This window comes from Ochotona princeps, unplaced genomic scaffold (assembly GCF_030435755.1).
Source record: "Ochotona princeps isolate mOchPri1 unplaced genomic scaffold, mOchPri1.hap1 HAP1_SCAFFOLD_100, whole genome shotgun sequence".
NCBI lineage: Eukaryota > Metazoa > Chordata > Mammalia > Lagomorpha > Ochotonidae > Ochotona > Ochotona princeps.
In genome coordinates this window covers 80,001-91,760 of record NW_026697498.1, presented here as the reverse complement: position 1 = coordinate 91,760, position 11,760 = coordinate 80,001, and positions in this window count along the sequence as shown.

Here is an 11,760-nt window from a genome sequence, read left to right as displayed (position 1 = left end):
ATTTCACCATTTATTTATTTATTTATTTTCTCCTCAATTCTCTCTCTGAGCTTTGGCTCAATATCTTGTCAAAATGCCATGTAAACACCTCTGGATGGGGCTCCGAGGCATATGGGTTTAGTTGTTGCTGTTGAGGTTCTGCGCACGTTTTGTCAGAAACGCTTAGTTCTCTCTCTCTCTCTCTCTCTCTCTCTCTCTCACACACACACACACACACACACACAGGTTTGAGGCCAAAGCTGTTGAAAAACCTGTTTGTATCCTAAACAGAGTTGTGTAGCGCTGAGAACCAGGATTCCATACTTTCTGTTCACCAACTTCTGAGTTCTCTAAGGCCTGCATTTGGGGGGAAAAGTTCTGAACTGACTGGCGAAGTGGTGGAAGATTCCTCTCTCTCTCTCTCTCTCTCTCTCTCTCTCTCTCTCTCTCTCTCTCTCCATTTTTTTTTTTAAATAAAGAAAAACCGGCAATGTTGTCACGGTGCTGGTGGAACCGCGGTTTCCACATTTTTGGCTCGCTCGCTCGCTCTCTAGCTCTCACCATCCTGTGTCATCTATGTCTGCTTATTGGAAGGACACAGCGACAAAGAGAAAAGGGAAGGAACTTGTGGGTGGAAGAATCTCTTCAAAGAGCTCGCTGTTTTGCTCGTCCTTGCCCCTCTCTCTTCCTCTCTCCTCTCTCGTCCTCTCTCTTCTTTCCTCCCATCTCCTCTGACACACCCGCTCCCCCCTTCCCCGCTCCAAACAAACTTGCTCACAAATCTCTCTCTCTCTCTCTTCCTCTCTCTCTCTCCCATGATTGACTTGCAAATGAATAAATACAAGAGTCTTAAAATGTGGTGTTCACATTAAAGGAAAATGTAACTAGTTTTCTGCCCACTTCAATGTTCCACACTGTTGGGGTGGTGGTGGTGGTGGTGGTGGTGGTGGTGGTGGTGGTGGTGGAAATCTTATTTTGCCTTCAGTGGAGTGGAGAGAGAGAAAAAAAAAGAAGGCATTCAACACCAGGTTGTTGAAATCCACTAAATATTCCTAAGGGTGCAGTAATTGGGCAACCAGGTGGCAACATTTGGTCGCTACACCGCAACCCTGAGTGCGATTGTGCTGAGTCAGGTGAGAGAAAACAAACACTTAAAGCATGTATTTGATTTACTTGGAAGCCAGCCTGCTGAGTGATGGCTTGGTGGTGGTTGAGCGGGGGGGGGGGGGGGGGGAAGGAGGAAAGGGGCATGGGGGGGGGGACTTTGACAAATCTTCGCACACGTGGGTGGCACAACATGAATTCTTCTCTAAGGAGTCCCGAACAACCCAACTTTTTCCTTTTTCCTTTGCTCTCTCTACTTTCTCTGACCCCTTTGATCCCTGCACTAGGATGCTGTCAAGTAAAAAGCAGTCCTCTCCTATCAGTGGGTGCTGGCTAATGAACCACTGTGAGGGAAGCGAAACACATCGGAAAGTGGCTTGGTGATGGAATACGCTGGGGTGCACCAGTGACACCCAAGAGGAGAAAAGCCAAGCCAAAACAAAAAGTGCCTCCCTGCCTGATACCAACCTCCCCTCCCCCACAAGCCCCAGGGAAGGAAGGAGGGAGAGAAGCTGTGTTTCACTGATGGTGGGTGGGTCTTGTGTGTACGTCTTGCAAGTCACCTCCCCAATCCACATCTCCTTTCCCAGGCCAGAGCTAGAGCCAGAGCCAGGGTCCAGGGTCCAGGGACATGTAAGGAGAAGCATGGGGCAGGCAGGGCACCCGCACCCCGCCTCCTCGTCAGAATGAGCCTCTGTGTGTGTGTGTGTGGGGGGTGTGCCCCAAGAAAGCAGCAGCCTTCGTTTCGGAAGCCACTGGCTTGAGGGACGCAACCTCTCATTCAATTCCAAGAGGCCTCATTCATTGCCTTCATTGAAATGCAAATGGTTGGTTCAAAGTCCCGTTGTCTGCCAAAGGCTTCACTTTCTCTCCGCTCCACCCAGAGCCATACCTGCCCTCAGGCGTTTGTCAGTGAAAGGATCTGCCTCTCCGACTGGGGCAAAGGTCAGCCACAGTCGGTCACTCCCCTTCGCTCGCTCTGGAAGTGCAAAGTGGGATCTGGCCGCTGCTTTCTGACTCGCATGGGGCAGACCATGAGTGGTTCTCAGGAACGGCTCCCTTCTGATGTGGCCTTTCCATCGGCATTATTGATTCACTCTTCCATCCATCACCTTAACTATGTGAACGCGTGTTATTAACCTGTGCGTGTACTTCTGTCACTCAAACAAGCAGAACTGCTCAACATCAAGCATCCCTCCCTCTCAATAGAACGATCTAGCTGAACCGATTACTCAAAACACAGAGAGGAACCCCTTACCTGTCCTTGTGCAGGTGCGCGGGGCGGGGGTGGAGGGGCGGTGGGAGGGGTTGCAGGAATATACTAGGCCTGTGCCCCGTGCCAGGCCCGGTTCTCTGCTTGGATCGGCGTTGGACCGAGCGACCAGGACACAGCAGTCCAGAGCCTTACTTACATCTCACAGTCGGTGCCTGTTCAGAAAAAACAATTCCTCCATCCATCCATCCATCCATCCATCCATCCATTTTATTTTTATTGAAACTCAGATATAATATATATATAGAGAGAAGGAGAGACAGAAAGAAATATCTCCTGCCCGCTGGCTGGTTCACTCCCCAAGTGGCCACCATGCTTCATAAAACTCATTTCTTATCCAGTTATAATTTCATTAAAATATCTCATGTTTCCCAATTGGATAAAAAACAAATGGTATCTAAAAGTCTGCATACGAACCAGCGTCGCAGCCCTATGATTTTATCCAAATGAAAATGCATATGAGAGAGTTATTTGCACCCTTACAGCTATCACAGCTCAATTCACAATAGCCAGATACGGGATCAACACAGATACCCATCAGCGGGTGACAGAATAAAGAAAATGTGGCACACAAACACTATAGAATACTACCCATTCATAAAAATTAATGAAATTGTAAAACCTGATATACCTTTTTTTAAAAATTATTTTTTAATAATCTTACTTGGTTGATTAGGGAACAGAGTGTCAAGGGCTACAGGGTGAAAGTGGGAAATACCATTGTTTCCACATCAATATCATTTTACCCTGTATCTGGGGTCAGGGGAAAAAAAAAAAAAAAAAAAAAAGGGAAAAGCCCCACCCAACCTCCCACCCATCCCAGATCCCCAACGGGAGGCACGCTCTGAGGCTCCTGCTCATACAGTTCTGATAGTTCATCAGTTCTGGACTGCTGCCAATGTCTCAGTTCCAATCGCAATGAACCCTATTCAGAATCCACTGGCTGACAGTCTCTTCATGGTTGGGGTTCTAAGATCAGCAGTTCAGTTGGAGGGATCTCTCTCCAAAGAAACTTCATCTGAGATGATCACAGGCCTGATTTCTGCGCGAGTCTGCTAGTACACAGTCCAACACCGTCCGTCACACCGATCGGCTTATGATCATGCTGGTCGTTGGGATTGCCGGGTTCGTTCTGTTTCCAGGCCTGTCTTCCTCGTGAACCGACGGGTGTCGTAGTCCGGTTCGATCCTGCCCGCTTCATATTCGGTCCTCACGCAGACCGGTTGGAGCTGCAGCCTAGTCGGGAAGTAGTTGTCCAGCAGGGGAGCCCACATTCCCCTGTCAGCTTTGCCTCCTCCCCCTGACTATCACATGTGCTGTTTGGGCGCTGCAACCACATCTGGTACGGCTCACCTCACCTTGGCATTCCTTATTGTGTACTAGTATGTGTCGCAACCGAACCTGGCTCGACCCACACTCTGTTCTGGCGCTCGGACTCACCAGCGGGTGATGTGAACAGGTTCAGCCTGGTCTTGCCCCCAATCCATGCCATGTGTATACCAGTGGGATAATTTCCATAGCCTGTTCTGGGCTGTTTCCTATTTGTGCTGCTTGCGCTTACCTGCAGGGACTGTGTCCTGCCAGAGGAGTTGCCCAGGCTCCTCCATCAGAAACTCTCCCAGTGCCAGGTTTCACGCATACCAGTGGGTCCATGAGCCAGCCCTGTTCAGTCCACCTCCTGTCCTAGCAGGAACAGTGGTGTTTCCTGACTGTTCTTCAACCCAATCTGGTTCTTATTGTTGGACGGTGAAGGATCCTGAGGTGGAGCCGGCAGCCACACGCCAGTCAGGAGGACCCTGTGCGCGCGTGCGCGTGTCTGTGTGTGTGAGTGTGTGTGTGTGTGTGTGGTTGGGAGGGGTGTGTGTGTGTGTGTGTGTGTGTGTGTGTGTGTGTGTGTGGTTGGGAGGGGTGTTGCTGAGAGAAGGAGAGACAGAAAGAAATATCTCCTGCCCGCTGGCTGGTTCCCTCCCCAAGTGGTCGGGGCTGAGCAGAACCAAAACCAGGAGCCGGGAGCTTCTTCCCGGTCGGTCTCCGCCACACAGGCGGCTGCCGATACCGAAGGCTTTGTGCCATCCTCGACCGCTTTTCCAGGCCACAGGCAGGGAGCTGGACGGAAGTGGGGCAGCTGGGACTCGAACCGGCACCCGTATGGGATCTCGGCACGTACAGGCCGAGAAATGGAGCCACTAGGCAACCGCACACGCCTGGCCCAAGCAACAACTCTTGCCTTCCCCTCGTCTTCTTGTCTGGTCCGGGGAGATGCACGCTGTCGACATCTCTGGCCCAGGCCTTGTATGTTTGGCACATACGGCCTGATGATCTATGGGTAGCTTGCTGTTTTAGTTCAGGCAGGCCTTAACGTGCTCTCCGACGGGAGCTACGGCCTAGCTGACAGGAGGAGTGCCTGCCTGCCTGCCTGCCTGCCTGCCTGCCTGCCTGGCGTTCCCCTAGCAGGCTGGCGGGCTCCCAGCCCCAGATCTTGGGACCGTCTGGGGGCTAATGCGGTCCGGCCGGCCTGCCTGATGTAATTTTTTCACCCAGGCAGTCCCGGCGCTTTGCTGACAGCTGGGTGTTGTGGCCTAATCCGGCTGGCCCGCCCGCCCGCCCGCCCGCCCGCAACGCACCCACCCACCCGCCCAGCCATTTTGGCTCTCTTTTTGCCTGACTGGGTGCAGCGCCCTAACTTGATTCCGGTTCTCACGCTCCCTCTCCACCACCCCCACCGCACCACCCCCGGTTCTTGCGTGCGCCAGTGGGTGCTGTGGCACAATCTGAGATGGCCCACCACCAGTCCCAGCTATCGCCATTGGGCTGGGGTACGGCAACCTAGCCTGGCCTGGTCCATCCCCAGCCCTCCTGCGAACTGTGGGGTGCTAGCCAGTTCACAGTTCAATCCAGCCTGGCTTGCGCCCCAACCCGGCCTGGCTAATTATATGTGTGTTTTGGAAGGCAGCTCTTCTCTGCGTTCACATCTATCTTTCTTTTCTTTAGGATTTAGTCACTAGGCTAACATGCCGGCCGGACCCAACCAACCAACTAACCAACCAACCAACCCCTTGTCTTTGATGGACCGTGGGTGGGTGGGTGGGTGGGGTGTGGAGGCGGAAGAGTTGGAGGGTCAGCTCACCATCTCTTATTCTGCGGAACTGAAGGGAAAGGGTGCTCTGAGGGAGAGACTGGGGCACCTGTGCCTGAGTTGTGGGTGTTGTGTGCGGTCGGCTCTGCGGACAAGTCAAGGGGACTTGAGGACGGCAGAGCAGGAGGACATATGGGCTGGCCTGTGCCCTTCCTGCCCGAGGATTTCTCTGGTGGATTGGGAATGAAAGGCCACTATGCCGACGTGAAGGCCTCACAGGTGGCCTTACCTGACACCTACTTCTCCCTCCATGTTCTGGATCCTGGCCAGGAACCACTCAGCGTGCAACCACTTCTGCTCACAAATTGGAAAGAGAAAGCTGTGTGATGCCCCCTCCTGGGATAGAGAGAGAGAGAGAGAGAGAGAGAGAGAGAGAGAGAGGTGAAGAGGCCCAATCCCAGCCTGGCTGCTCCCTTTCTCCTTTTCCTCATCTGGACCTTACCTGCAAATGGGGAACAGAGAAGACTGAATTGTTGTCACATTCTCACTAACTCAATTTCAATCTCTCTCTCTCTCTCTCTCTCTCTCTCTCTCTCTCTCTCTCTCTCTCTCTCTCTCCCCTCTTTTCCTCTCTCTCCTTTCACATCCCTAACCTGTTTCCATGGCACATCCTTTCTGTCCCTGAGGAACTTCTTGGGTCTTGCAAGAGCTCACAGGAAGGACAGGCAGACGCAAGGGCGCTGCAGAATAGCTTCACTGGCTTTTCCTCCACTTTCATGTCCCTGTGGCTCCACTTCTGATCTAGCTCCCTGTTTGTGCCCTGGGAAAACAGCGGAGGGTGGTCCAAGTGTACGGGACCCTGCACCTGTGTGGGAGGCCTGGAAGAAACTCCCAGCGCCTGGATTCGGATCGGATCCAGTCAGCTCCGGCCGTGGTTGTGGCCATTTGGGGAGTGCACCGGCGGATGGAAATCTTTCTGTCCGTCTGTCTCTCCTTCTCTCTGCAAATCTGCCTTCCCAATGAAAATAAGTCAACCTCAAGGCCAAATAAATAAATAAAAATAAAACTAGAGAACAGAAAGTGAAAGCAAGACAGTGGGGGATACTGGCATTGTGGCACCGCACACACGCTCAACAGCCTGTCAGCAGACACACTGGCCTTGCCGTATGGGAACACCGATTTCATCTTGTTCCTGGCTCCTGGCTTCGGCCTAGCTTGGCCTCAGCTGCTGTGACACAGGAGGGAGAGAGCCCTTCCACACTTTGTGACAATACCGCCTAGGGAGGGACATCCAGGAGAGACAAGGGTGGAGGAAAGGTCTCTTGGCACAGATTGTGGGAACGGACTTGGGGTGAGGCGCTGACTGGGTTGTAGCTGTGTGTGTATAGGGAAATCTTTGCTGTACCAATGTGGTTGGGGACATTGAGATGGACTGAACCGGGTTTCTGATTTTTGTGAGACAGTCTTTCTCTCTTTCTCTCTCTCTCTCTCTCTCTCTCTCTCTCTCTCTCTCTCTCTCTCTCTCTCTCTCTTTCTCTCTCATTACTGGATGAGGTTCCCCGGGAGAGCTGGGCTTGGAAAAACGTGGCCCAAGGGATGAATCTGGAACTGACCCCTGGGCTCGAGACTCAGTGTTGTCGTTGTGATCTCTTGTCTTTGCTCTTCCTGCTCCCCCATCCTTCATCTTCCCCGTCCCATCGCAACCCCAACTGACTCCAAACCAGAAACCCCAGCGTGTTTCAAGAATCCACTCGTGCTGTCTGCGCGCCATCTAGTGGCCACAGTATCGGATCGGACAAGAGGCGAAAGCCAAGATGGCGCTGACGGCAGAAGCCAAGATGGCGCCCGCGTCTGAACAAGTCTCGCGTCTCGCGAGGCCTCGGGGTGGTGGTCGGCGTGGAGTTTGGGGGGGTCGAGGAAGGAGGAGGGAGGGAGGGAGGGAGGGAGAGAGTCGGTCTGGCGCAGGCGCAGTAAGCACAGTCGGGCTTCTGGCTTGCTGGCTGAGCAGTGGCGGCGGTGCCGGCGGTGGGGGGAGGGGGGAGGGGGGAGGGGGGAGGGGGCCGCGGCGGCAGAAACCGTCCTTCCGCCGGGCCGGGACTGCACTGTGCGCGCCTCTCTAGGTGCTCCTGCCACGTCCAGGCGGGGGGATCTGTTACCTTCCCAGGGATGTTGCCTTAGTTCTTTCTTCTTGGATCTCTCCATTCCTTTTAGGCTCTGTTTCTCTCTCTCTCTCTCTCTCTTTCTCTGTTTTGCTCGCCGATTCCCGCTTTCCTCTCTTTCTTTCTTTCGCTTTCTCCTTTTCACTGTCTCCTCTCCTTCTCCCACTCCCCTACATCTCCTAGAATTTCACTTGTGACTCCCACCTTTATTTGACAGTCTTCATCCTTACATTCTCTGCCTTCCCCTAGGTTGTTCTTGAGTTGTTTTTTCTCGTTCAATCTTTATAGGCCTTTCTCTCGCGTCCTCATTCTGGATTTATTTTCTTCCCTCATCGGTGTGTGTCTGGCCGTTGTACCTGCGTGTGTGTGTGTGTGTGTGTGTGTGTGTGTGTGTGTGTGTGTTCTCCCCTAATGTTTCCATTGCTTCCCTTTATGTTGTCTTTCTCTTTTCTTAGTTTTTGTCTTTCTTCTTCTTCTTCTTTTTTTTTTTTTGTATTCTTACCTTTGCCTTCCTTTCAGTTCTCATTCTCTCCTCCCCCCAGCCCCCCCCCCCCCGTTTCTCTCTCCCTTTTCTCTCTCTCAATGTCGGTGTTTTCATTTTATTTTCTGTCTGCCTTCTTCCTTTACCTTTGGCTTCCTTGGTCCTTCTTAACTTGTTTCTCTCTTCTCTTTCAATCTATATATGTTTTTCTCTCGCGTCCTCATGCTGGATTTATTGTCTTGCCTCATCTGTTTTACTCGTGTGTGTCTGTTTTTTTTTTTTTTCCCCCCAAAAAATTTTGTTCTACTGTGTCCATTGCTTCCCTTTATGTTGTCTTTCTCCTTTCCTAGTTTTTGGTCTTCCTGGTTTTTTTTTTTTTTTTTTCTTTCTTTCTTAGTTTTGCCTTCCTTTCAGTTCTCATTCTCTCCCCCCCCCCCCCCCCCGTTTCTCTCTCCCTTTTCTCTCTCAATGTCGGTGTTTTCATTTTATTTTCTGTCTGCCGTTTTCCTTTACCTGTGTGTGACCAAGTCTATCCACCCTTCCCCCAAGACTGTACTGATAGGTCAGATGTATCCTGTCACAGTAGATGCGTGGTCACTCACTACTACAACTCGATTCTCCCCAAGCCACGCGACCTGGTGTTCCATGCATCAACACCGAATGTTAACATTTCACCAGTGACGGTCACGACACAGTTTGGTTCTAAATGAGAGGCAAGGCAAAGCAACCGACCTGGCGGCCGGGACCAGCCAGCACCCCCTGCGAGGGGAGGGAGGGAGGGAGGCAGTGACACACATTTCCCTGCCTATCTCGGCTTCATTGCCTGGCTGCGTGCATCCAGCGTGCTGTCCCTTTGTCCCTTGGTGCTGGCTGTCTGACTCCACCTGGTGGCAGCCGTGCTGTAGCTGTAGAGCATTCTGGAGCCGGCAAGGGCGAGCAAGTGGGTGGAGAGCCCGGGACAGGATGTGACAAAGTCCCCAAGCTGCAGGCGGGAGAGTCCCAGCCCTGCTGGGACCTTGGTGGCTCGTGCGCTGTTCGGAGATTGAGCCTGGAGGCTTGCAAGTGAGCAGGCAGGCAGCTGCGGGGGTGGGTAGGTGTCTGCTCGCTCCCGATTGTAACCGGGCTGGAGTACCGCTAGAGTGCATGGGGTCGACCAGCACACCCTTTTATCACTGCCACCGTGCACTAGGGGACTCGATCGGGGCCGTCGGCGGGGCTGCGAGGCCACGGCCACCGGCCCGACACTTGTCGCCTGCACTAGGGGACCCGGCCGGGACCGTTGGTGGGGCTTGAGGCCACGGCCGCCGGCCCAGACGCTTGTCGCCTGCACAAGGGGACCCGGTCGGGGCCGTCGGCGGGGCTGCGAGGCCACGGCCACCGGCCCGACACTTGTCACCCGCACCCTAGGGGACCTGGTCGGGGCCGTTGGCGGGGCTGCGAGGCCACGGCCACCGGCCCGACACTTGTCGCCTGCACTAGGGGACCCGGCTGGGGCCGTTGGCGGGGCTGAGGCCCTGGGCCGCCGGCCCGACACTTGTCACCCGCACCCTAGGGGGACCTGGTCGGGGCCGTTGGCGGGGCTGCGAGGCCACGGCCACCGGCCCGACACTTGTCGCCTGCACTAGGGGACCCGGCCGGGGCCGTTGGCGGGGCTGAGGCCCTGGGCCGCCGGCCCGACACTTGTCACCCGCACCCTAGGGGGACCTGGTCGGGGCCGTTGGTGGGGCTGTAGAGTTGTTTGCTTTTCTCTAACTCCTGGGGTCGACCAGGTGGCCACAGGAGCATGCCCTGTGGGCGATGGCTGTGTTTTTGGGGACTTGTGACCCGGGCCCCCATCTGAGGGGCGGCTGTGTCCCATAGGTTGTCCCTGTTGTCCCCTGGAAGGGCATTTCTACACCTGCAGTTGTCATTTTGGATCTGCAGGTAGGTGCTGACACGCTGTCTCCTGGTGACTGTCACCGGAAGAGCTGGGCCCCTGGGTTCGCGTCTGGGGCGGTAGGGGGGAGCGCGATGGGCTGCCGGCGGCCTGGCGCTGGACTGCGTTCCCCCTGCCCATCCGGTGCCGAGCTCCCTGCCTGGGTTCGTGCGGGAGCTTGGTGTGCGATCCTGGTTTAGCCCTGCGACGGTGCCACCATCTCCGGCTTAGAATTTGCCCCGAGAGCGGCAGAGGTGAGGCTGGGCGCTGGGTCCTATACCCGTGTCCGTCTTCTGCCGCAGGTGGCCCGCTGCGTAGTGGTGGCTGACAGAACCCCCTCAGAACTGAGTCTCAGTGGTCGTCGGCCTTATGCCGCGTGTGCGTGTCAGGCGTTCCTCCGCTGGGGTTGGCCACCGCTGCTGAAGAGGCAAGGGGCTGGCGAGGCTGCCGACGGACCCCCCCCTGGCAGCTGTCCTCGCTGGGCGTGACCCCCTGTGCCTCGCGTGATGTCATAATCCTAGACCGAGACTTGACCGATGTGGTGATGTGGCGCTCTCCTGGGCCGGGCCTAAGCCGCTTACAGACGAGGGACGGCCATTCATGGCGAATGCTGCCGAGCTGCTCGTTCTGTCTTGCGGGCTCCTGGTTCCTCTTTCCCCTGCCTCGGCGTGGTGGGAGAGGCCAGGGGTGCGGAATCCGGCTCGATCTCCGCTCCCTCTGCCTTGTGCCGCCTGAAGGTGCTGGCGTTGGGGGTCCAGGCGGGGGTCCTCGGACGTGGCGGACACCCTTCGCCCTCTGCCGTGTCGGTGTGTCATGGTGTGTGGGCGGGCCCCGTCCCGCGGTGGTGGTGCGGGGCTTGTCTGGCAGAGTCTGACCCTGCTCAGCTCTCTGCGGTGCTCCTGGAGCGGTCCAGGTCGTTTGCCTCTCAGGCGCCTGGAACCGAGTGGTGCCGTCGCTCCTTCACTGCCCCGGTGTGCTCTCTCCCGGGTGTGCCGTCGCAGCCTCGCTGGTGTGTGCTGCTTGGTGCGTGGGAGTCCCTGGGGGGTCGAGGCAGTAAGGAAGAGGTAGCGTGGGTGCAGTGCAGGCCCGCTGCCGCTGCCGCTGCTGCTGCTGCCGCCTGTGGCCTTGCTTGGCCGCTGGTGTCCCCTGCGCGTCTGTGGGGGGGCAGGTGGCTTCCTTTCCTCTACCGCAGACCCCTCCGCCCGGCTTTGGGCTCGCCCCGCGGGTTGGGTGTTGCTCCCTCGAAGGGCCCTCTCGGCCTGGTGAGAAGTGCGCTCGGGGTTGGTGGGGTGCGGCCCGCCTTCGGTGAGAAAAGTCTTCTCTAGCGATCCGACAGGGACGTGCCTTACGTGATGGGGTGCCGTATCCCCCGCTTGTCGCCGTTCCTTCCCTCCTGGTGTGTGTCGGTAGCCACGCTGCTGACGACGCGGATGGCTCGGGTTCGTTGTGCGTTAGGTGGCGATGGTCGCTCGTTCCCTCCGCCCTCCCCTCGGGGAGTGTGTGGGGGTTACGCGTGGGCTCTTCCGGCCCCCTTCCGCTGGGGGCCGGACGCTGCCTCTCGCACCTCTACCTCGCCGTGGCCCGTGCCTCCCCCCTCTGGGTCGGGGGAGGGTCCCGCTGGGCCGGGCCGGGTGTGTCCCGGTGCCTACTGTGGGCCTGACGGAGGGGCTCCTGTGGTCGCTCGCACGCACGCACGCGGTGTGCGTGTGTCGCCTCCGGTGTGTGGCCTTCCGCTTGCCACCTGGGGCCCTGGGGTTGTGTGTGGCTTTGTCC